The sequence below is a fragment of the Pseudopodoces humilis genome, chromosome 15, assembly GCF_049639895.1.
Source record: "Pseudopodoces humilis isolate 2021_Gansu_Grassland_sample_001 chromosome 15, ASM4963989v1, whole genome shotgun sequence".
Taxonomy (NCBI): domain Eukaryota; kingdom Metazoa; phylum Chordata; class Aves; order Passeriformes; family Paridae; genus Pseudopodoces; species Pseudopodoces humilis.
The window spans coordinates 12629315-12656302 of record NC_142214.1 but is presented as its reverse complement, the minus strand read 5'-3'; the positions used below and the strand labels follow the sequence as shown (position 1 = coordinate 12656302).

Sequence of the window (26988 nt, the reverse complement as noted above, 5' to 3'; positions counted from 1 at the left end):
CACCAGACGTCGCACTATATTTGGAATGGCAAAGTGCAACACAGACTCTCTTAGCTGGGTTGCCCAAGACAGCAAGTTTTATTATTCCTGATCTTCATTTATAGACAGGTCCGAAAAGGTCCAAGAGGTAAAACTCTCATTGGTCATTAAACCAACACATTACCATCATTGGTCAATTGAGTTAGTACTCAAGTACCCCCCTTTGACTGTTTCTTGCAAGTAAACAAGGATCTAGACAACACCTGCAAAGATTGTTGTCTTTCTCCAAGGACTGTTTGGATTCCTCCTTATGATTTCTCAGGTCAGAGTGAGAACTTTGTGTGACTTAGTTTCACATAGGTTCTGTGCTCCCTGCCTGCTTTCAGTATCCACAAGAAACCTGGGCTCAGTGCAAGCATCAGCACTGTAGGTGCAAGGCAGGAGATCCAGATTCCCTAGCACAATTTTTCCACTCCTCCGTGAAATCTTAATAGCATTTCTTCTTTTCTCAAAAACTTTAAAAGATCCTGATTCCAGGGAGATATCAAAGACAAAACCATTTCCTACCTGGCCCCACAACAGGGAGAGCTCAGGTTCTACTTACCTTTGAATGGTGCTGTATATACACAGATATGTATCACAAGATGAACTGTCAAGAGTCCAAGGATGTCAGATCTCCATTCAACCTCTCACCAACAAAAAAACAATGTGCTGGCTACCTCCCAAGGATTCTGTGCAGATTATTAATTCATTAATGACTGGTGAGTGCTTAGAAAAGGTAGAAGGTGAGGTGTTGCCCTGAAAACTCAGCTTCTGAGCTTGCTAACATAGTTTTCCCAGGACAGTAACTATAAACATAGATATGTGTACATTCTTTCTGTTACACATCTTGTGATGGGCATCTCTCATGGCCAGTGCAGTGAGAAAGTGTTATCCTGACCATCCAATCCCTGGCCGTGGTAGGAAGCCTATAAATCCTGGGAGGAAAAATAAACTCTGCTCTTCCTTCACCACACCTCAACCTGTATTCGCATGATCTATTGATCTTCAGCGGTAACAGTGAGGGACTGCTATTATTTCCCATTATTATCATGGCTATCTGACATACATGCCACAGGCAACTTGGATCTATCCTTTATAGGAACCTGTGATGCTGGAATCAACACAAAGCAAGCACAACATATAAATTATAACAAGTGAATGATGAAAAGGTTCTTGGCCTAGAACCTTTTAAAAGAGCTCTGGAGATGGGCACAGGGCCACACTCTCTTAACACGCAAAGGCAGCTGTGTGACTTCGCTGTGTCCCGTGAGATTCTTTTGACACAGACCTTCTGCCAAAAGCTCCTGTTCACCCAGAAATGCTGGCAGATGTGTCTGTACTAAACCACTTCTGTGTAGCATCTGCTGACTTAACTTAAAGTGCCACCAAAGGGATTTGAGATAACTTTCCTACTCCACAGCAACAAATACTGAGGCAGACACTCTTGCAACTTGGCTCTAAGAATGGTAACTCCCACCAGAGGGGAGGAGAGGACTGCCAGGACTTTGATCTACTGGAAATCATCAGCCTTTCCTTCAGCTCTTTCACCCAGCTGACAACAAGGAACACACTGGCCAGACTCTCCGTAGAAAATTACTTATAATCTAAACTGCAATGCCAGCACATCTAAACTCTATCCTAACTCTTTCAGCAGCCAGTACTACTTAGTCTGACAATCCAATTGCACAAAACAGATCAAGGCAAAGGCTGGAATTTGCACAAGCATGTTTACACTGGCTGTCTACATCAATCAAAGCAGGAGATTTATAAGTGAAACAGTTAGGCTGCTCCCATGTTTCTGAAGAGCCCAGAACTTCCTTCCAGTACCTAAAGGGGCTATAAGAGAGCTGGAGAGAGATGTTTTACAAGGATATGTAGTCACAGGAAGAGAAAGAATGGCTTCAAACTGATAGAAAGCAGGTTTAAATTTTATGTTAGGAAGACATTTTTTACTGTGAGGGCAGCAAGGCCCTGGCACAGGCTGCCCAGAGAAGCTATGGCTACCTCATCCCTGGGACTATTCAAGGTCAGGCTGGATGGAGCCCTGAGCAACCTAGTGTAGTGGAAGATGTCCCATAGCAGAGGGACTGGATGGTCTTTAAGGTCCCTTCCAACCCAAACCATTCTATGATTATATAATGATTCCTTCTCCCACACTGACAGCATGGATCACCTTCATTTTTTTGTAAGACAAAAGACCAAAGACGTCGCTGATGATGGAGACAGGAATGTGACATAAAGATGCCAAGATAATGCAGCAACAGCCAGATTTTATTCTCAGGCACCCCCTTTTATTAGGGCTTTCAAATTTCCTGCTCTTACACTCATGATTGGTTAAAGATCTAAACTCCACCTACCTCAATGGCCAATGATATCGGTGCACCTGAGCTTCAAGGGGATTGGCTGGGGTCTCCTGTTTGAACTTGAAATCAGCCTATCAATAACATGCTTGGGGACTTGTTTACTCCTAAGGAGCTACCAAGCTAGCTGGTTGAGCAAGTGTCTGTCAAGGTCAAATTATCTGTGCGGCCATAGACCAGCTATGGCTGTCACAGTTCCCACTTTCTGTTTTATTAAAAATGCAAGGTGTTCTCTGTCATCTTTCAGCAAGGGCCCTGTCCTGGGGTGACTTTATGATGCTTGTATCCCAAATCATCTTGTTTATGTTACGTATTAAGTTCTGCACCTTTAAAACTGGCTCTAAGAGCAAAGGGGGGGGAAGAAGAAGCGCTCAGTTGGTGTTGAAGAAAAATGCTCACTCCCCCGCATTCTGCTCCTGGACTGTAGTGTCTGCAGCATGGACAGATAGACAGCAAGACAGAGCTTCTCTTTGGCTTTTAGTTAGTTTTTAGCTAGCTGAGGCAGAAGAGTTCCCTGGACTTTTTTTCCTTTTTTCTTGGATCTGTTCAAACCTGCTCTGGACTGAAAAAAACCCAGACAAACGCCGGGTGCCCACTCCTGTGGCCCACTGGGGCCTGGGCCTCGGCACTTTCTGGCACCGGAGAGACTGATAAGAACTTAAGCGAGCTGAGCTACACCACATGAAAATGACGTTTTTTCTGGATTTGCCATTTCATCAAACAGCAAGAGGTTTTATTGTTTAATATTATTCAATTTCTGTCAAATAGTTTTTTTCCACTTCATTCCAAAGAAATCTCTTTCCCCAAACCAGTTGGGGGGAAGGGCTGCTTGAATTTGCTTTTCTGGGCGGACCCCATATGGAAGTTCTCTCCCAAATTTGTCTTAAACCAGCACAGGTCCTTTACAGATAGAATGACAGGACAGCAAGGTGACATGTATGATTCTACTAAACTCGACCAGCCTAGCCTCTCTCTCAGCCAGTGATGCAATCCACATATCATTGAAGATGTGTTAATTCAATTCCATTCATACATTCAATTCCAGGAGCTGTCAGGCGGGATCATCAACCACACAAACTTTCAAATTGGCGCACCACAGGCTCATTACTTGAATGTTACAATCTTACAACTTAACCCTATCCACAAGAAATATTTCAATTTTTAAAACCCTAGGAAACAACCAACCAATAGGGAAAAACAATCTGTCTTTAGGTTTGTAGCTCATATTCTTCAATAGATCATCTTTATATATACAAAATCTGTGTGTCCTTAAATAGATAGAGTTCTTAAATAAACTTGTCACCTTGAAAGTCCTGAATCAATTGCACAAGTTGGTTAGCTCATTGCTTCATGATGTCTGCTGGAGCTTCATCAGGGAGATGGCTCTGGTCCAGAGCTGGACATAGGGCAGGGCGGACACACCTGGCTGGTAATCACCGTGTTCCAGTGTCCACTGAAACACATGCGTACCCACGTCCCCATGTAATGAGGTCCCATGGACCTTCCCACTTGTTTGTAATAATGTCTTTTATCATTACTTTAGGTTTGGGTGACTTGGCATCACCAGATGACTGCAGCAACAGGAAATGATTCAAGATTACTTGGTTTTGGGATTGTTCCAGTACTGTTAAGTGATTCAATGTGTAAACAGCCTTTGCCAGTCTGATCTGTGGGGTTTCTCCACACATTCCCCCTTTTTGTTTACCTAAAATGAGTTTTGAAGTGCCATGTCCTCTTTGTATGATGGTCTGCCCAGTTGCTAGCCAGGGAATACCAGTTTGGTGGGATATACTCCAGAGCTGTAAAAAAGTCTAGTTTTTTGTGATGTATATGCACGTCAATTATCTATTTTGATATTAGGGTGGATACCCAAAGCAGCAAAGGCTAATAGCCAATGTGCAGTGGCATTCTGACCTTTCTCCCCTGAATGTACTGATGCCCATATGGCAGAAGAAAATGTATCCAATTGACACATGCACGTATTTTAATCTTCCAAATTCTGGAATATGAGTGGTCACTCTGCCAAATTTATAAAACACTTAAACCACAGGCATTAACTCCCATTTGTAATGGAGCAGTGCGGCCCTAGCAATCAGCACAAGTATTAACTATGTTATGAGCCTCTGTGTTCAACAGCAGAAATTGCCTCTGCAGAGCTGGAACACCTTGATGGAAGATGGTGTGTGAGGCTTTTGCTTGTTCAAGTGTGTCTGGTTGTGGTGCTGTCCAGGCAGGGCTAGCTAGGTGACCTGCTCATGCACTGCCCTCTGTAATGAAACCTGGAAGATAAATGTGGCTTCTAATGCAAAGAATGGAGTAAGGATGATTTCTTGCTTGAATGGTATCCCACAAGGTTTTGAGTGGGCCAAATAATTGTGCATTGTCATCTTTCCTTAACAGAGCTTGGTTTAATCTCCATGTGACGTTGGCAACATATGCAGAATCAGTGAGAATGTTTAAGGAATCATTAGGAAAACGCTGAAAAGCCATAGCTACACCATGTAGCTCCACTAGCTGAGGTGACCCTCTCTCATGACCTTCTGAAGTTTGCCATATTTTCTTCCTTCCATGTCACAACTGCTTTTCCCGACAGTAATACCTTTTAAGGGTGTACAACTGCTGAGAGGTTTTAGGGATAGTGCAGTGGTTTTACTCATTTGCAGCAATATATGACTTGGTACGTGGTAACTAATTTGCCCTGAGAAATTTCGCAAAGCACTCTGTAAAGCTGTGCTTAGCACAGCACCATTGGCATAGCACTATTCGAATTCCTTTGGTGTCAACAGGTATGATAAATTTGGAAGGATCTTTTGCAGTCAGTTGTAAACACCTTTGATGACACTTCATGATTAACTGGGCTATTAACTCAAAGATGGTAGGGTCTGTCTTTTTAAGCTGGTGAGGTAGAAACATCCATTCTAAAACATGCAAAGGGTCATACCACTGAGTATCCCATCGTCCAGTACGTGCAGAAGGATGGAAATCAACAAGGAAAATAAACACAGTAATACACACTTCCAGGTATACTTGCTGGACTTGTCTGTTTGTGAGAGCCTGCTCTACTATACTTCAAGAGCAGTTTTCGCATCTGGTATCAAATTTCCTGTGAAATGTCAAATCAGGATCGCCCTTTAGGTGAAATAAAGGTACTAATTGTGGGGTGGTCAGCCCTAGATAGGATCTGAACAAGTTGATGGTACCCGGAAGTTTCTGAGCATCATTTAGATTCTGAATTTTTGCTGGAAATTGAATTGTCTGGGGCTGTATAATCTGATCAATAATTTTGAGTCCAAGGTACTTCCAAGGTGATTGCTGCTGTACTTTTTCTGGTGCCACTTGCAGCCCAAATATTTTTAATGTCTCCATCAGGCTTGGCTGAATTAGTCAAAGATCCCTTTCAGTTGGTATTACTATTAAAATATCATCCATATAATGATAACAGTACACCCCTGGGAACTGTTCCCTTACTGATAATAATGCCTGAGCAACATACCATTGGCAAATTGAGGGGCTGTTTTTCATACCTTGAGGAAGAACTTTCCATTGATAATGCTCCACTGGTGCAGCATTATTAATAGAAGGCACTGTAAAGGCAAACTTTGGGGTATCATTTGGATGGAGAGGAATAGTAAAGAAGCAATCTTTTAGGTCCACAATTAGAATATCCCAGTTAGCAGGAATCATCACAGGAGACGGCATGCCTGGTTGTAAGGCACCCATGCTCTCCATGCCTGAATTGATTTTTCCTAAGGCACGGAGCAACCTCCATTTCTCAGACTTCTTTTTGATGACAAACACCAGGTATTAACAAGGGCTTGTGGACGGTTCTATGTGCCCTTGAGCCAGCTGTCCCTGCACCAAAGACTTAAGGGTGTATAACTTCTCCTTTTCTAGGGGCCACTGTGGTACCCACACAGGCTGAGTGGAAAGCCATTTTGAGGCTAGCGTGGGGTGTTTCATGTCCTTTAAAACAGTGGCCCCCATCAAAAATCCATTCCCACTCTGTTGGGGAAGATGAAACAGGGAAACCTTATGAATATGATTATTTGGCAAAAGATTCTGAAAATATGAAACCTAGAATCAAAATAGAAATGAAAGCTAGCTTTGAGCTATAAGACATTGTTAGTTACAATATAACCAATGAACAATAGCCTAGCCAGCTGGAGGAGAATCACTGTTGATTAAACAATACCCTTCTGCTGATAATGAATCCAAAGGCTGAAGCAGCAAGAGAAGAATTTGAAAAGTAGCTTTTACAGTTTAAAATGTAACACTGTATGGTAATGTAGTTGTTGTTGTAGGCTATATGTAAATTCTATAGAATATGTATCATATACTGGTTGCTCACTGGGAATTAGAATATTCACTATAGAAAAAGTTATAATGTGTTGTAACAAGAACTTAGCTCTCTTAAACTCTCTCTTCTCTTACTTAGTTGCTCTCTTAACTTGCTCTCTTCTCCTAACTTACTCTCTCTTACCCTCGTACTTAGCCTCTCTTACTCCCCACTCTTACTCTCTTACCCCCTCTTGCCCCTCTCTCTCTCTACCCCCTTAGTTACCTTTCACCCTCATGCTCTCCTACCCATCTCTCCACTCTCTCTCTCCCTCTCTGAGCACATTTACGCCATGGCTGGCAGCGTAAATGGATCTCTTCCAGCCTCTACCTAAATAATAAACTGCTTATACCAAGAACAGCCTGACCCTGGAGAAGTGTCTCACTGCAAGCCTGTTATTGCACCTGTACCACCTGGACTCCCCAGGCAGATAAAACATCCCTCCCCCACAGACTGAGTGGTGCTGCGATGATGTAAGGCCAGATGGTAGCTGTTTGACCCTCAGGATATTTTACCAAAACAGGTTTGCTGCTGCTCGAACAGCTCTGTGTGGTCCCTCCGAGACCAGCAACAACGGATCCCACAGGCTCGGTGGGCCACGATGGAGGCCAAGTGAGGGCAGAGATGATGGTGACATTGACCCCTGTGTCAATCATGCCACTGACCTTTATTTTGGAGGGCCTTACCCAAGGCATCATGGTGGTACACACCATGTTGAGCCTCTGATCACCAACAACCTGGGTCCAAAATACCTGGGGTTCTCCAGTCGACCCAAAGCCTTGGTCTCCTTGTACCCTGGTGTCTGTTTTAGGGACACAAGACTTAAAATGGGTAAGCTGGGAAATTCTGTTTTTTTCAGGTATAGTCACACTATGGTGGAAACCATAGCATGTAACTGTACAGTAAAGTCTGAGTCAATATTACCAGGGTGCACACAGATACCTTGCATTGTGACACTAGATCTTCCAATTAACAGTGCACTCAATCCTCTCCCAGTAGGTCCCTGGGCCTCGAGGGACTTTATGTACCTTTGAGTTGCTTATGGCTACTGCAATGGAGGTGGACACATCCATTCCAGCTGTTCCTCAAGTCCTTCCCATGAGCTGGTCACATAAACTTGCACAGGAAGGTGAGGAGATGCTTCTGTCTTCATGTGTTTCCTCCTTGCACTGGGTTATCCATTTCCCTGGTTCTTAAAAGATTCTTTAAAAGATTGTTTATTATTATAGATTTTATATTTGCACTGTTTGGCCATATGACCAGGTTTCCCAGATCGATTGCAATTAATGACTATATTCCTTTGTCCTTGATATGTCCCCATTGGAGTGTACTTGGGACAGTTTGCTCTCAGATAGCCTTGCTGTCCACACCTGTAGCATTGAGGTGTTACCTTTACAGCAGCTGCTATGGAATTTGCTAGCATGGTCATGTTAGAAGAACTACAACCAACCTTAGCACAGGCATTTATTAACTCATTTAGAGATGGGTTTTCATTTGGTAGCAGTTCTATGACCTTTCAGCAGTCATCACTGGTATTGTCCCTTTCCAATTGTAAACTTAGTTGATTTCTGACCTCAACATTAACAATTTGTTTTTCCATAGTGTATTGTAATCTTTCTATAAATTGTAAATATGGTTCATTGACTCCTTCTCAGATTTTGGAATATGTTTGGCTAGGATGTGCCATATTTGCTATCTTCAATAAAGCCTGCATTCCCAATTCCTTTACCTGTGTCAATATTAATGGATGCAGCCTGGCTTGGAGTTGTGGATCCCCCACTGGTGGGAGTCCTAAGAGCACAGAGACCCCTGTCTCATAACATGGGTCTTCTCTTGGAACTTCTAGATTGTTTTAATTTCTGTTCTTCAGTGCTGCTTCTCCATGTCAGTTTGAACACCATATATTGGACTGTTGTAAACACAAATTTGGCAAACTGCTTTATATCAAAAGGAATTACGTCCCCTGTTGTTAAGAAACTCAGCATGTTAGTAATCAATATTTAGAACCTAAACCACATTTGACAATTAGCTGACGCAGTTCGGAAAGAACTGGCCACTGGAAAGGGGTGTATTTCTCTGGAGTAGTTCCATTGCCTCTTATTATGGGATAAACTGCCAGTGAACTGTCTTCTGGCTCCCAGCCCTCATGGGTAAGTCAATGAGTTCTGCCCCTTCATAGTCCCTATCCGCGATAGTGGCTTGCTTGTTTTACCTTTTGCCATATGGTTACAGGATCAGGCAGGGCAGTTAGCAACATAGCAATGGTGACACTATCTCAGGGCTCCATGGAGGGATGGTGGCCCTGGTTCTCTCTCATGTCCCTTGCCAGTAAACAATCCAGGGAAAATTCCAATTCTGACAGTGGAGGAGTGCTCGGGACTGCGGCACCACTTCTGACTACAATACTCACTTGGGTCTCCAAAACTTTTGATGACACAGTTCTTCTGCCTCCCCATGAGTTACCCTGACAGCTGGACACTCCCCACAGAGGCTGGGCAGAGGGTGCAGTCTCGGGGATGGGACAGGCAGCTCTAGGAGGTGGTCCTGGCATGCTCATGGTCTGGGCAGGCATAGTTGGAACTGTAGGGAGCTCTGCTCCTGCAAGAGCCAAGCACCTCTGCGGTGCAGTGACAAAGCTACAGTCAGGAGAGGTCACAGAGCACTGCTCAGCGGCAGATGCTGCTTGGCAACAGCAGCGATCAGTGACAGGCGCTTCTTCACAGTGGCAGCCAGGCATTCCACAGCAGCTAGCTATCTCATGATGGCCAGGCATCTCACAGCAGCTGGGTGTCGCTTGGCAACAGCCAGGGGCAATTCCATATTGGCCAGGTGTAGCTCTGCAGAAGCTAGCCATCTTGTAGGCAGGCAGTCATGCTTTCGGTGGTCTCAACTGAAGCGGCAGGACATGGAATAGCAAAGCACCCAGTTGCAGTCTCCAGGGTCTTGGCAGGCAGGACAGAATGGAGAAGGGGTAGAGCGCTCATTTAAAATAGTGTTGCTGCTGCTGGCATCCCTACTGCCCAGCTCAATGGCAGTGTGCCCTGTCAGCAGAGTGTCCCCACCCAGGTTGGTGGCAGGGTCCTGGCTGACTGGGGAATGTTCCACTGGGGAGATGTCCCCACAGGGAGTGGTGGTACAGTCTCCAGAGGTCATAGGGTGCTCCACTGACAGGTTGTCCCCGCCCAGGGAGACTTCATGATTTTGTGCGGTGGTTTCACAACTCGCCATAGTGGCTCTGCCGGGCTTGGTGTCTATGCTTCCTGCTGTCTCTGCCGTAGCCCTGGTTTTGCCACTCACCTCAAGGGGTGGTGCCTGCTGCATCCCCTCTGCTGTTCTCACGCCCTGTTCATCTTTTAACTGTTTTAATAAGTCCAGCACAAGCCTCTATGCCTTTATAACACTGATGGCTGTGTCATCACCAATGGAGGCTACAGCAAGTATATGTTGCCCAGCCCACTTACAAGTTTTTAAGTCTAGGGTAGCCCCTTCAGAAACATCCAGTTCGTGGCTCTCACACCATGCCAGCAGGGCTAGCAAAGCCTACTTGTTGAATTTTATCCCTCTCTCTTTAAATTGTAAGTCCGTACCTGGAGTATAGAGTCTTCTGGCACAGAAGCCTATGCTCCCATGTTCCTGGCAGCGTCTCCAGTCTACAAAAGGAGGGTCCATACCCACAAAGCACACTCTGCCACCTACTGCAGCACTTTCCACTGCCCACAGCAATACTGCGCTTCTCCACCAGGACTCAGCAGCAATTCTGCTGCCCATTGCAATATTCTGCCACCTTCTGCAGCCTTACCGGCCACCCACAGCAAATCCCACTGCCTGCAGCAATATTCCACTGCTCCCTGTCTCCTTGCAGTACTGCGGCAGCTTGTTCTATCACATCGGGGTCACCAATTGCCACTGATGACGGAGACAGGAATGTGACATAAAGACGCCAAGATAATGCAGCAACAGCCAGATTTTATTCTCAGGCACCCCCTTTTATTAGGGCTTTCTAATTACCTGCTCTTACACTCGTGATTGGTTACAGATCTAAACTCCACCTACCTCAATGGCCAATGATATCGGTGCACGTAGGCTTCAAAGGGATTGGCTGGGGTCTCCTGTTTGAACTTGAAATCAGCCTATCAATAACATGCTTGGGGACTTGTTTACTTCCAAGGAGCTAGCTGGTTGAGTAAGTGTCTGTCAAAGCCAAATTATCTGTGCAGTCATAGACCAGCTATGGCTGTAAAACAAAGAAACATCTACTCTGCTGCCAAAGCTATGCTTGCAGTTCTGAAAGGTGCTTCCAAGTTTGCTTTTCCAGCCAGCACATCAGCACAGGACACTGGTACCTCCAGCAACAAGTGCCCTGTTGAGCAGCTGGCCCACACTGTCTTCCATGGAGAAGCTGGAAGAAAGATGCACTCCCATCTAACTGCAGCATCACCATTTGCCCCAGCAGAGAACACCGCAGCTGTTCTGGTACCTCAGGAATTACACACCTCTACTCTACCTGCCAATCCTCAGAAAAAAATTTGCTTTGATGGCTTGCTGGCAACAGCTGTCAAAAATTCAATTTATGTGTATGTATGTGCACACATCAAAAATCGGTATTTATCATTCAGCTTTCTCACTAATCTTTTTACCAACTCTGTGGATGTAGGGTAATGTGACATTAAAAAGACTCAGCAAGATGATCAGTACAGGCAGTATGCAAAGCCTTTACTTCTAGATGTGCAGTTGCCTACAATTTCTGATAATTCACCTTCCCAAAGGCTTTGGCAAATTATGTATTTGCATTGCAGAACATCAATAGACAGTGAGGCAATAAATTCTCCTCTCCGTCCTGCATTCCAAGACATAAACAACTTGGCAAGTTGAGTGATAAAGAACCAATACAATTATGTATCATTAAGCTGCAGCTAATAGTGGTAGAGAATGGACAAGTGCCTGCTGATTAGAAATGCTATCAAGGAAACTCTAAGATGTGGCATTAAGGCATGCATTGAAAATAGAACACATTTCATGCTTCTCCTAGAAAACCTTAATTCTATTTCAAGCCACCACCTCTTGTTGTTTTACTTGGCATGAGCACTTTCCACCATAAAAAGTTCTTTCTTTCATCAAGGATTTTATGAAGGAGTCAATAGCATCTACCAACAAAACAGAGCCTCCATGTCCTCTTTGCTCTTCTCATTCTTCCTTCAGAAAGACATACCATCCTGATCAGAAAACACTTCCAGACCTCATTGCACAGCTCATTTGCTCCTCTTTCAAGGCCTCCACCTAAATTCATACCTCAACCTCCCTGGGACAAAATTCCTGTGCTAAACTTATCCATAAATTTCTAAGGAATATGATGGGATTCACAGTAATGCAGCAGAGAAATTACTGGCCATTTCAGGTGCACATGGAAGGAGTGATCAGCTCCTATGGAAATCCACCTCCAGTTGCATGTACCTTATCATCCATATGGGAAGCAAATACTTCTACTCATCTTCCAAGGAGAAGTTACTTCGACTTACTGAGGACATATGGTATATTACCTTCAGGGCCTGGCCAAGATTAACATCTTTACTACCAAGAACCCACCTAAATTCATGAAGCATTCAATTATTTTTAACAGGTTGCCCAGAAAAGTGGAAATCCTGGAAAGCGTTCAAGGCCGAGGTAGTTTGGACTCTCAGCAAGCTGCTCTCCTGAAAGGCATCCTTGCCCATAGCAAGGGGTTGGAACCAGATGATCTTTAAGGTCCATTCCAACCCAAACCAAACCATTCTGATTCTGTGACCCTACATGACTGAGACAGCTCCTGGTGCTTCCACAGACCATTCAGGTCCTGGCCTCCAAGATCACCACAGCAGTGGTTAAACAGTGGTTCTGGTATCTGCAATGAAAAAACTGGGAACCGCTGAAGGATTTGGGGCTGTATTCCTTTAAGTCTGAAAAAGGATTCACATCAGATAATACAAATCTCTGATGCCTTGTGAGCTGAAGAGGAAAGCTGTTTTGCCCCTTTGGCTCTGACTAGTTCCACTGACTTGTATGGCATAAAAGTCTGAGGGGAAAAAACACATAAATCCTGTTCTAATATTTCTCATCCCACAAAACATTTCCATGTGGCCAGTATCTGACAAGCCACCAAGATAGAATCTGTGCCAGTTTTCTGGGCTTTCATCATTACCAGCTCAGCAAAGTCTCACAGCAGTTGAAAGCTGGGCCCATTATCAGAAGTTGAGTGCTCAGATGGAAGTCAGTATTTCTGTTGGAACTCAGCCATGATTATCTCAGTAATCATTTTACTCTTTCAGCCATTATCATCAGCACTAATATAACTTTGGCCGCTGCAAACTGTAAGAGTGTCTTGATCTAATTTACATTCAGGGGCATTATACCATAAAGTACAACATACAATCCCAATCCGACAAGCTGATACTGAAGACAGTGTAAATGGAGATGAATCACTTCCCAAGACTTTGCAGAAGGTTCATTTGCCCTCAAAAATAACTAAGTTTTCTTTCTTCCAAAGGCTGCATAGAGAACAGAACCATGTATTTATTCTTTCCTCGCCTATATGGAAGCACCTCCAGGGTTGAAGCCTTTTTCTGAGTAACTGGCCTGTGCCTGTGGTGATCTGAAAAATGCCTGTCCCAAGAACTCTTGAAAAAGGAAATCTTGCGAGAGGGAAAGGAGTTTGAAGGTAGCTACAGAAAGAAAGAATGTGTGCTGGAAATCAGCAGAAATCCTGAGACCACAGTCTGAGTGCAAATGTCATCTAGGATGTCACTAATGTTTACTAATGTTTAATGTGATGTTTACTAATGCATCAAGATAAGAATTGATGCATTAGTAAACACAGCTATTTTATAAACCTCAATTCTGTAAATTAAATGAAAAGCTGAGGACAGAACACATAATTGCAGGCAGAATTTGGCCAATGATCATTATTTTTCATAAGGACTGTCCTCTAAGTTAGAAGGTGCATCATGATGCCCCAAAGTAGTTAATTCAGACTAAGAAAATGGTACTGACAGACTATGCTTTTGCTAACAGTAATCTCTGTCAGGTCCTCTCTGAGAGCTCTGACACAGGCTGGGAAATCTATTCAGATCCCAGAAGTTTAATTGGAAAACAATTCAACATAGGGAAAGACACACATTCTCTATATCTAAGACTTAGATGGGATGCTGCTTAGAGTTTATTTTCCCCTGCTCTCTCAATTCTAACCTGCTTATATGCCTAGAAATTAAAGCTTAAGGATAGAGAGACAATGTGTTCCCCAACACGACAGAAAAAAAACACAGAAAAACTGGCTCTCTAAAGTATCAGGCCAGAGTTGCAATTACAGAAAACATCACTTGTGCTGAATGGGGGCAGGGGGAGACATCTCAAGTACTGCTCAAATTGAACAAGAGCATGGGTGAGCCTTTGAGTTGAGGGGAACCAGCCTTCTGGAATGCCACCAGCACAAGCACAGTGCGGCAGTAATTCGGGCCCTACCTTCTCTCTTCAGAGTGTGAGGCTCACACATTAACACAGAAATACAGCTCCACAGGCTGTGGGATTCTGAGTACCAGAAATTCTGCTCAGGCAAAGCACAGGGGAGGAAGAGCCCAGAGGAAGAGTCTCTAAGATGTGGTTCCAGCATTCACAGCTGGCCTAAATTTTACTCTATACCAGGAAGCAGCTCCTTTCTCATAGACAGCTGCTGTTACAGAGCACTGACACCCACCACGGAGTAACTGGGCATGCAATATTAATAGCATCAATGAGAAAATTAGGAACCCATATCAAAGCACTGACAGTTTTTTCATAATATTTGGCTTTAAAACTAAGTGCAAAAGGAAAGGTATTACACTCAGCTAAGCATGTTTAGAGGACTTTTAAGATGTGACTCTGCAGCTTTTAAACACACACTTATAGGCAGAATGACCCCTTAAGGACAGGTGAAAGCTGCTGTCACCTGTAACTCAGCAAATCCCAAGTTATACGAAGAAACAAAAATCAATGCTGCTCTGAAATTCATCCTGGCAGGGGAAAAAAGTCAAAACTACCATATAACAAATGGCTGCTGAAAAACAAAGAAATGGGAAGTATTGCTTTGGCCATGGTTTTTCTCAAACATGGGTCATTCCCCTAGAATTTGAGTCAAAACATTCTCATCTGCACTACACTGAGACCCTGCACTGAATACAATAGACACAAACCAATATAATGCAAATAAATTATACACACTCATTTGCTAGAATTTTTCTAGTAACAGAAAATTATAGAAGAGCATAATCAATTAATCTAATTTAGAAATCTCCCCTTCTCCATTAAAACACTGACGTTGGACCAAGCTACACAGAGCCTACCTGCATCAACAGCCAGTACAGATAAAACATGGATGAAAATACTGTTGGCCATGTAATCTCCATAAGAAGACTCCTGGATTTGGGGATTTAATAAATTAAGGACAGGTACAAAGCATAGAAATATCGTCTTAAGGATACTGCGGTTATTACTGGTGTCCCTTCTGACTGGAGCAGGGACTGCTCAGCCATAGCTAAGTCTCTACAGATGGGCCCAGCCTGATCTGAGCTCTCTGCCTGCACTCCAAGCAAGTTGATGCACATGTCTGCTCTGAGAGCTGCAAAAGCATGTGACTGCAGCACTGTACCCACCCCAGCATTGTGGCGACCTGCCTCGGGGGAGACAAAGAGTTACACTGTTCCACCCCAAACCCCTTGTGATGGGTGGCCCAGGAGTTCTGGTTGGGTTTGAGTCACTGGGGGGGTTTCTCCCGTGCTGTGTTTCTAGTGGTCCCTGACCCTGAACTCCACCCTCAAGGGGTGGAGACCCTCGGGAGTTCTGTCCCTCAAAAACCCCGGCTCTGCCTTTGTTCGGGGCTCTCTGTTCTGGATCTGAGTTTGTTCCCATGCTGAGTAAATGGTTTCATGAACCGGAAGCCCATTTCGTTGGTGTTCTATGCTGGTCCCCAGAACCCTGCAGTTTCCCTGGACGAGATCCTGAGGTTGCAGACTGCAACACAGCATGACCTGCAAGGGGTCCATCACAGCCCTGTCTTGCTGACAGCTATGGGTGTCTATCACTTCCAGCCTGGAAGACTCTATCACTGCCATAAACCTGGTATGATGCTAACAGAGAAGTCTTCATGTGATTTTAGGTATATTTCTCTGATAGTTCTGTCACTTTAGCATCCACACACAAAGAGGACCTGACATCTTTTTAAGTAGTTTGTTGAGACACTACAACATGGTGACTCAACTTAGTTGTCTTAACCTGCAACAGACTCAGAGCTGTTCAGGAAAATAAGTATGGGCTATTTCCCCTCAGAGCAAGTGAAAGATGGAGTCAACAACTAATATTCCTGCTCTATTTTGCTCAGTCACCTGGTTTCATTTTGAATCAAACCTTGTCTATCTTCTGCTTCAGCCTGTCTTATACATGCACAGCCTCCCAGCCTTCACTGGTGCTCAGGCCAGACAGTCTGAAATTACATCACTGGCATCTTGCTGCAGCTTAGATGGCATCACTTCAGGTTACACAGGACTGAGAGAGACCCACTGAGTCATCAAGTACAGCCCCTGCTGTCCAGGCAACCCATGTCACCTAATCCCTTTGTAAGTGAATCAAAAATAGTTATGAACCATACCTCACTGGGCACATCCCAGGCTAGCCATGGCTTATTGTAGTATAAACTGACTTGAGAGAAAGTACACAGACAAATTAGAAACTGCAACAAGCAGGGAGGCAGCTTAGTCTAATGGCCAGGGAATGAGACAGGCAGCAAGATGCCTGGGTCCTGCTGCTGGCTCCTGTTCTTTCCTGTTCCTGTTTCACAGTGCCACTCCTCCCCATCCCTTAGGTTCCTCTGGGCTGAAACCAAGATAACAATGATGTCCCTCCTTCCTTCACAGATTGCTCTACTATGACAAAAAGAGGGACACAAGAACTGAATATTTTTATTCACTTAATCTCCCCAGCAGGTTTTTAAAGCTCTCCTTTGCAATTCAGTCTGCGGATAATTTCCTACCTGCATCTCCATAAAGTTTAACCTGTCATAGCCTGGCAAAGGTGTAATTTCATCCCCAGGCTCTTCTGACTTGAGACTATGGAGCTTTTCTTTGTGGATAAAGTATCAAAGCAATAGATTTGAGACAAAAGCCCTTTGCATCTCACAACCTATGTATTATTCTCTCTAAACATAGTTTAACTGTTCAGAATCAAAACTTTTTCTCTTCACTCATGTCTCCTCCCCACCATGCATACAAACACAGATAAAAGCAACAGACAGAGACACAGAGAGAGAATGCTTTATCCCACAGACAGGATTACTGCATCATGATGTAATGACCTTGTTGAGGAAAGAAAAAGGTTAGTTATATATCAGCCTGAGTTGTAAAAATACCAGTTCCGTTTCAAAATGGGGTAAAATAATGTCCATTTAAAGTTATGCTGAAGAAAACATAAAACACTTGTCCAGTGAACTGGAGAGAGAATACACACAGCCCAGCTGGCCTTGATACAACCCATCTCCAGACAAATGAACACACTGAATCAAACAAGTAGGAGTGCTCCTCTGCTAAGTACGCATGGAAAGGAGCATGCTGCTTTCTATGTGTTTGTATCTTCAAACATTCAAGAGTCCTTTCTGTACCCTACAAAGGTACGTGGCAAAAGAGCCATTTCTGTGTTTTACTTCAGGTGCAAAATGCTACAGAGCCAACTGTTTCAGTTGTGAAGCTTCCCCTTGTGAAGACTAGATTTGTACCTGTTTTCTTCCACCTCACACTAACTGGAGGAAGGCCACATGCTGCCTGCAATGAAGCAATCCCATAAAAGAATAATTCAAGGCCAGGCTTATTCTCTCTTTTTAGACAACATTTAGTAAAGCTTGGGCCATGGCTAAAACTCCAAGGCTGAGATAATCACATTTTTGACTGTGGGTTCCACAAGGGTACTTATTTCTAATGAATTTTCAAATGCTATGAAAATAATAGCTACAGTATTTACCACTAAAAACAGTAAAAGAATACTGATACTACTGCTCCAGTACAGCACATCCATTTCACTACACTGTTGATATTCTGATAAAGTGAAGTGCATGTTATTAAAGCTAATATTTACCAATAGATGACTACAGTTGTGAAAGTAATATAGTCTTTCCATGTAAAAGCAGGCTTCCAACAGGAAATATGAGACATTTGGCAAGTCTTAGCCTGCCAAGGGCAACTGCTCCATGTCCTGTTTCCAGGAGAAGAAAGCCCTCCAGTTACTCCATATTCTTCCAGTGGTGAATGCTGAGTTTGTCTGGTGAGTTTTCTGAGCCCAGTGGAAATCCTAGAGCAGACACAGAAAGCTCTGAGTCTGAATTGGCACCAGATGCTTTAGAAAACAAGTGATTTTCGTTTTGTTACAGGAATATGAGATGGCCAAAATGCTTTATTTGTCAGCACAGGAACAGCCATTCATCTAAGAGCATGAAAATTCTGCTGAAGTTGTTATAAAATCAGACTGGTCCAAGGAAACCCTGTTACTCAGTCCAGTGCCATGTGCCAACTTACAGTGCTCTCTACATGGGTATGAGACAGGAAATTTATTTTCTATAGCAGATGAACAGCAATGACAGCCTTCAGAATTGAGTATGGAATATTATTTGCAGCAAATTCCAGCCTCTCAAGAAGCAGCCTACAGTATCTCCCTAGCAGCTCAAAGACTCCATACACAGGCCAAGTCAACATCATACATCTACTGCAGTGTTTCTCAATTAACTAAGGAAAAGTGTATTAGGCATACATCAAAACTGCATTGCAGCTAGAGCTGCTAATTACTTATGGCAAAAGGGAGGCTGATTCATCCGACTGTATGTAGGCCTTGGCTGGAGTTTTCCCAAAAAGCAACAAGAAAAAACCTCAGTGAACCTCCCCCTCATTCCCACTCCTTCCTCCCCCAAAAATCACAGTTGAGGCCTGTGCTTGCAAAAGCAGCATTTCCTGGAGGATTCTTTCTTCAAATCACTCCTTTTTCTAAATTCAGACAAAACACACAACTCAAAATCTATCTGCATATGATATATACACATACAAGGACACCCTCCCAAACATTTAAAAGCAAAAAGCAATGCAAGGGGTCTAAAGCACCTTTAAAACCCCAGAAGCCAGGGATCCCTACATCTTCCACTCCAAATCTCACAGCATTCCACAGCCACCTGTGTAGAGTGAAATGGCTACCTGACAACACTCAGCTTGGCACCAGCCTGCAACAGCTGAGCAGGGGCTGGGGGGCCTTGTCTTTCTGCTCACAGCAGTCACAGAACAGAACATTTCTGCTAAAAACAAGCCGATCCTGAATCCAGACCTTTTCTCAAGCTCCCTGTGTCAGATGCATTTAACACCTAACATATCACAAGTAGCAATTCTCCATCCAATATGTCCCTCCTTCACTTTGTGTGTTTCAAATGAGCCTTGCAGCCTCAGGGATGCCAAGGCTCTTCTCTCCGGACACTGCTGGACAGAAATTTTTCTTACTATTTGCCATGGACCCATTTAGGCATCTACGAGCCTAGGTTTTCAATGTTCCCAGCCACACAAACACCACTATTCCCCACAGTGAGTTCAGGACACAAAACTTCAATCATGTTTACTTCTAACTGCTATCTTTCATTGCTCTGACAGCACCCTACTGATGACCTTGGGCATCTGACTTCATCCTTTTGTTTCCAGTGTGTTTGACATGAGTCAAGCTGGCACCCAGACCCCCTGGGGCAGTCAGACCCTGCCTTAACACCTCTGCTTTTTTTTCCGGGACTGACTTTTAGGCATTTATTGTAAATCTTTAAAAGAGCTTTCACAGAAAATGTGCTTTGAGATCCTCAGAGTGCAGAAAATGCTAGACGCATGCACCTACTGCTCACTGCCTTCTGACACCAACACTTAACATTCCAGTGAGCACATAAGGAAGCCTGACCTTCACTTTCCACAGCAAGGGGAATCAGGAGTCAGACATGGCCAGCTCCATGGATCACAATGCAATGCCTCACCAGCACTACAGGGTAGACCAGTGCAAGGTGTCTTCTGCCTAATGACCTCACCAACAAAAGCTACCAGACTGATGAGAACTTGCGCTTTTAGAGGCTGTTGGATTACGCAGAAGCACAACCTTTTCCTCTCCTTGCCCAAAAGCCAGTCCTATCATGGGTTGATTTGGGGACTATATTTACCAGACTTCATGTGGATACATACACAGATATGTATAATTCCTGTTCCAGTACACAAGCAAGAACACTCAGGATAGATGCAATCCTCAGAGAGCCACATGTGTTCAGGTGTACCCGTAAGGGCAGGCTCTGTCATTGTGCTGAGATAAGCAATGCAAACAACACAAAATGCAGCTCAAAAAGTACTCAAGAATCAGGTAACGAACCTCTTGTGTCATGTGGGCCTGGGACTTTCATCCATGTGCTGCTGTTTTCACTAAGTGACAGGAAAGAGAGCTTATCAAACCAAGGACTTAGAACTGGAAAACTACCTTGTAACCAGATTCTTATTTCTTCTCCTTACTACATGAAGAAGACTGGAATTAACCTTGAGTGTCCAGAGTGCTCCACAGACCATGGGAGAAGACAGGGAATGCCCTGAAGAGAAGGTTGCTCAAAAGCTCTGTTTGCATTGTAAGTTATGGCATAGAAGTGCCCCCTAATTAGAGAACAGAAGTGCCCCCTAATTAGAGATGCTTTGTGGACAATTTACTCCAGAAACACATAAAGGTAGCAGAAATTCCAGCATTTCAGTATCACAATAGATTTCAAGAATGGTCCAGGACACAACCCATGTGTATGAACTGTCAATATACTGCAGAAAAGAATAAGACTCCACTCTCAGCTTACTCCTTCTGAAACACTAAACTTTATTCATTAGTGCCCATGAAGAGAAGGATTCTGCATTTCCCTACTGCAAGAAGTGGAGAGAGAATAACAGCATGGAGAGAAGGTGTGGTACAAGATGTGGGGCAAAAACGAAAGGAGAAGACTGTCCCTGCAGACTGCCACTCTAGATACTTCCAAATATTACCCCACCTCTTTCTGGTGCATGCATCCTACAAAGTGCAAGGTACCTTCCTCAAAAATAAACAAATAAGGGAACAAATTCTGTCTGATTTAGTCCTTTTTTTTTGCTAGAAATCTCACTTCTTCCTAGCCTGAATTCTCAGGAATGAAGAGAGAAGAGTCATAGCACAGCATAGCTGACACAGACTACATATGTAGGAAATGGCAACCTGAGCTGGCTAGGCTTGCTAAAGAGATCAAACATGGATGTAAGCAGCTCTTTTCTGGAGCAGGCATCGTTTCAGTTGTTGAAATATTCATGCACCAATAGGAGCTATGGTATCAATGTTTGTCCCTGATACAAAATAACCTGAGCTCAAAGCATGACAATCTGTGTCGTGCAGAGTGGAATCTCAATTAAAAGCATTTCCCAAGCCTCCATTTCTGCAAGCACACATATGACAGTTTTTCTGGTGACACATCAAGAGCGTCTCAAATCCAAGTCCACAATCTTCTGCCTATGAGGGCAGGAGACATTAAAAACAGCTTTAGCAACTGCTTAGGATTTTAATTGTGTGCCTTCAGTTTTTCCCTCTCAGGTTTACCATGCGCCAGGTAGCTCTATGGTTCATCTGGGGAGTGGCTGGATGCACCTGATAAATATGAGCTGGCATCTGGGCACTGCAGGTTGAATCAAGACTCTCTGCAGGGAAGCGCCTAGAAGATTTCTGATCTGGAGGATTTTCTCCTTCACAATAGGGAATAAAGAAGTAGCAGACAGAAAATGGAAAACATTAGGCCTTTTACTCCCCTCAAGAGACACAGAGAAGTGCTTTCCTTTCTAAATAAAGGAAACTGATTTTTTTATGCCATCAAATGGACTGAGATGGGGACGGGGGGGAAGATGGGCACACAGCTGCTGCCCCTTCAACAGCATTGTCTAGAGTAATGAGTCCACTCAGGTGACATGACAAGAAAATATTTTAGTACTGCCCTCATCACATACATCCAACTGTGCATACATCCTGAAGAGCAACATTGAGTCTGCTAAGGTGCCAGAGCATTTTCAATACCTGAGGATTAGAAAGGAAATGAGAATGATTTGGCTCTGCAGTGTCGAAATAGCAGTTTGTTTCAGGCTTATGGAGATCTATGGCTAGAAAAAAATGACATTGCAGTACTTTGAGTTGTGGCAAAGTGAAGTACATGCATGAGCAGCAAGCTGGACCACAGCACAGAGCCCACTGGTCCACATGCCAGGTGTCAATGGATCATATCCAAATCTTTGTTTCCATTCCCTGAGAAAGCACACTTTTGCCACCAGGACAATAAAGAAACATGAAATTACCCAAAGATTCCTTGAGCATGTTTTGGATCCAAATTGCCTTAATTTGCTTCTGATGGCAATAAGACAGTATACATGACCAGAGCAGAGCAAAGGATGTATATCCAACCTGAACTTTGCCATTCCCCTACTTTGTAAGCCTTACAGTGCTGTATCAGAGCACCACACTGAGCCCCAAATCCAGTACGTGGAGGCACTGAATACTATTCCAACTGTGGAACTGGCAGCAAAGACTCCAGGGCAGAGACATGCTTTGTTCAGCATCATTCAAGACTCAGTCACATCTGTCGGTACACTACTAGATAAGCAACTGAAAATTAAACTAATGTTGGGAAATGAGCACACTGAATATATAACAATATTATTTTACCCTTGAATACTCAATGCACACAGCCATAATGATAAGTCTTTAGAGCAAAACAAAACAACATCCCTAGCAGAGGTTTCCTAACTGAATGGGACATGCCCCTGTTTAAGAGGGACATGATTTCCAAGTCTGCCTCTGGAAGGAACAATACAAGACAGGACATCAGAGTACCTAGAAGTGCACCTAGCTCAGTGCTCCAAGAGCTAGACTTGCAGGTACGGCTGGTGCCATATGCTGACACAAAGATCCTCCCAACCCAGAAACCAATGACTGGAGCACTTGTAGGCCTATCTGTTCCCTGCCCAGGGCTTCCTGGGATCAAAAGCTCCAGAAAAGGGTAGCAAGAGACTGCATCAACATCACAGGCTTCCTGGATGACTATCAGCAGGATGCCATGGTGCTTGCCCAGAGCAAGGTGCACCCAACCTGCCACATCTCACACCACCTGAGGCAGTGAGTGCCACCTTGCAGCCCAATTCCCTGTCTCAGAAAACCTAGGAAGCCAACTCATAAACACTGCACTGTCAGAGCTAAACTGGAGCAGTGCAACTGAACATGCAAAATGAGAAGTCCTTTGGCTACCTCAAAGCACAGTGACACACTTGCTATTCACTGCATACAAGCTACAGCTGCTGATGTTTACCTGAAAACAATCTCCAGAACTCCAAGCACTGAGACTATCCACTAGTAAACCACAGACACTTTTGTCATATTTTTCCATTATAAAATTACTGCCAGGAGCAGGCACCAGGTCTGAGATAAGACATTTACATCAGTGTCTCCACCTGTGCTGACCCCAGCCCAGTGAAACCTACTAACTACCACTCAGCCTAATGCCATTCTTCAAGTAACAGGAAAATCAAAGCAAACATAAAGGCAGATATACAAGCTCAACTATTTGTGTCTGAAAGGTAAAAGGCAAAATAGAGCTACAGGGAGAAAATCCTAGCCAAGCACAAAATAGCACTGGTGAATGAAAAAGTTCATTTCTGCAGGTGAAAGTTAATTCACGCTCTTCTCTCCCCTTTCTACCACTGGCCTCCCCATTAAGTTCCTGAAGAAAGGCTTCAAGCACCTTCGGCATGAGCTAAAGATGGTAACGAAAGAGGAAGATCACAGTGGACTCCTGCCTGCCCAACTGTGGAGCACAGCAAAACCAGAAATCAGTACTCAGACCAGAGAGGCACAAAGTGACAGCACTGTTTATGCCCCAAAATCACAGGGAGTCCAACCAGAGCAGCAGTGGAAGCCAAATCTGGCAACATCCCCCCTGTGACCAGTTCCATGCAGACATAGCTAAAATGAGAGAGTTGTAGGCAGATCTGAAAGACCTTCAGATTCCCAGTTGGTTTTGATCCCAGAACACTGTCAGCTCCAGGGATGTTTGGATCCACAGTCACAATTAAAGTATTAAAAGAAAAAGAGAAGAAAGCTACAAGCAAAGGGAACAGGAACTGAGAATGGGACTATCGCCACAAACCAGCTCTCCTGTAGGAGCTGCCAGGCCAGGAGATGGCTAACACAAGAGCTGGGTTGTTATGGCCAAAAATATGTTGCAGAGCTGCATGTGTCCCAACTATCCCTGTAACTACACACAGAAAACCTGCAAAGAAATGCAGGGGGTTGGAGGAAAACAACCTCTTGTGTCCAGCTTTATTTTTCCAGACTTTGTGAGTCAGCTCAACACACACAGGACAATCTGGATTCCAACTTCCACACCTTTTCTGAGTGCTGGTCAGATGCTTACTGTCAACAGTCTACCTGGAAAGGTAAAGTTCTCTTCCCTGCAGTCAGCAGTAAAATGCTCACCAGCTTCTGGGAAACCCTCCTCGCTGGGCCTGTTAGTTTAGAGGGCACAAAGCCCCCATCAGTCCCTACAAAAAGCCAGCACACTTGTGTCAGAGCCCTGAGGTGAATGAGGCCCAAGCCCAGGGCCTGTGACAACCAAAGCAGCTCAACCTGGGTATTGCCTCCTGCAGCACTACTGCCTCCCAAACTGTTGCTGCTGCAAGTGGTGGCCCATGAGGCTTGAAACTTAATGCTGTAACAGGAGCTCAGGGCCCACAGCAGCTACTTACTTTTAGTTATCCAGAGTCACTCAGTGAAGAAATGCCACCCATGTACATCTTGGTTCAGAGTACAACCTCCTCTGCAGCCCCCTGCCTATGAAGCCAGCCAGCCCCCAGCCCCAGCCTCCTGTACAGTGCCACCAGCTCCTAAACCCAGGTCCACACTCAAGGAATGCAGCTCCAACCCATGCACCTCCATACAGCCATCATACAAGCATCACCCTCCCTCACCAGCCTATGCTCACTGCAGAAAACCCTGCTCACGGCAAACCTTCCCTTCCGTGCACATAATCTGCCACGGCAACCTTCACTCCCTGGCCTCGAACAACCCACCAGTCCATGTCCCTACAGACCTACAACCCATTACCCCGACCCCTAATTTACTCCACATTCTGCCCACATCGTTGGGTAACCTGTGACTGGAAGCCCAAAGCTCCTCGGTGCCCCACTTCCTCCGGCACAGCGTCCTCCTCCCGGGTGGCTCCGGAGCTGTGCCCGGGCCCCCTCTGCCCTGCCTGACAGCCACAGACAAGGTGGATTCACACGAGAGGAGCCAGGAAAGCCAGTCTCATCACCCATCCAGCCGCAGCGTCCTCTTCCCTCCACCTCGGGCAGCCAGGCAGCAGCCTGGCTCCGGCGCTCCGGAAGGCCCGTTCTCCTTCCCCTCCTCCTCGCTCTGAGGCGGTCCATATCAGCCCTAAAGTCGCTCAGCAAAGCCCATGCTGATCTCCGGCCTCCAGATTCCCTGTGCAGGCATCCCCGACGGTGCCCAGAAAACCGAGAGAAAGGCAGCTTCGGCGCCGGGTCGAAGGCACCAGGGGCACGGAGCCTTTAAGGAGGTTTGCCAAAGTCTCCAGACAGATACCCAGGCTGTTCACTCCTGGCACACGCTGTGCCCACCCCGCAAACAGAAGGACGCGAGGAGAGGCAAAATCCAGCCCCTCAACACCCCCCAGGGCTGCAGGGCCCCAAACAACCCCCTCTTCCCAGCCCGGGCCCACCATCTGTCAGATGTTGCTCACTTTGAAGCCGTGGTTTCTCCTGCCTGAATTTTCTCAGTCTTCCACTGAGGAGTTAAATACCTCGCTGCATTTAGAAAAAGGCTCGTTTTCTGGCATCGGTGAAAACTGGATGTGAAAACTGCCTCAGTGACCGGCAAAAGGGGCCACTCATGCCGAGTGCATCCCCCGCAAGGAGGAGGGAAGCCTGGAGCGGCCAGACATCACGCTGGAGCATTTCCTTAGCTGGCTGATGTACAAGTCTGGGACAAAGGGACAAACCAGCACAGAGACCAGCTCCAATGTGGCATCAGGCATCACCATGCATGCACATGGAAAGACCACCCTTCCCTGAATGGATTTCGGGAAAAAAACTTGGCAGGTGCTAAGGTCAATCGGATGCGCATATGCGCCTTGCCAATAACAACCATTAAAAAAAAAAAAAAAAAAAAAAAAAAAAAAAAAAAAAAAAAGGCGGGGTTATTTATAGCCCAGAATTTCTCACTCCTCTGCAGAAGCGCAGCCCAGAGGCGGCATTGTTGGGAGATGAGGAACACACGCACCGCGACCGCCTTCATGGCCGGTGCCGGGGCGCTGACACAACTTCAGCTGCGGCTCTGCGAATCCTTCCTGCAGGACACTGGGCTCCGGTCACCGCCGACTGCCCGGCAACACAGGTGTCACTGACGGCAGCGGCACTCCGGAGACGCAGAGCCAACCCCAGCACCGGCGCACCCCGGCCCTGCCCGCGGCGTCATCTTCCCATCGTCAGGAGGAGACGGGGCGCCGCAGACGCGGCCACAGGCACCGTGCTTCGCCGGCGGCCGCAGGGCCCGGCCGGGGTTACCTGGAACTCAGGGCGGTCATTGCTTCGCGGCCGGGGTTACCTGGAGCCGCGGTCGCTCACTGCCGCCCGGCCGGGGTTACCTGGAGCCGCCGCCGCTCATCGCCGCCCCGCCCGTCCCCCGCCGCCGCCGCCGCCGAGCGCCCCCCGGGCGCGGCCCGTCCCCCCGCGCCGCCAATCGCCGCGCGCGCGCCCGCCCCCCCCGCGCGTCGCGGGGCCGCCGCAGCGGCGCTGCCGCAGCCAATGGGTGCGGCGGGCGGCCAGTGACGACACACATGCCGGGGCTGGGGCTGGGGGCAAATCTCGTGTTTCAAGGCAGCGCGCAGGGAAAGTGCGGCGCGGGGGGGTGCTCGCCCTCCAAGCCCTTTCCGAGGTGCCCCCTCGGAGGTGTGCGGGTATCTGGGAGGCGGGACCGGCACTAGCCGGCGGTGAAAGGGGTCCTGAACGGCATCATCACGCTCCCTGGTCGTCGTCTGCTGGAAATAGGAAATGTACCGTGAAATTCGGGGCTCCCCCGGATGATACCTGCATGTGGCAGCCTGTGGGCTTCTGTCCGCATCCAAACGTGGGAGAAGCCCAGCAGGAGTGAGGCTGGAGCAACTACCTC

At 45.7% G+C, this 26988-nt stretch overlaps 1 protein-coding gene across 4 annotated transcripts in view; it reads right to left on the bottom strand.

Moving 5' to 3' along the window:
• LOC102104844 (serine/threonine-protein kinase PAK 3) overlaps positions 1-26527 on the bottom strand; it is a 77983-nt gene extending 51456 nt beyond the window's left edge. The window contains exon 1 of one of the 4 annotated variants that reach the window (XM_014258769.2): positions 26465-26527. The gene's annotated coding sequence lies outside the window, so the exon portion shown is untranslated. Of the gene's footprint in view, positions 1-26424 lie in introns of all 4 variants that reach the window. The other 3 variants (XM_005530029.3, XM_014258768.2, XM_014258770.2) reach the window with 3 other exon arrangements.
• Positions 26528-26988: the final 461 nt, after the last annotated feature.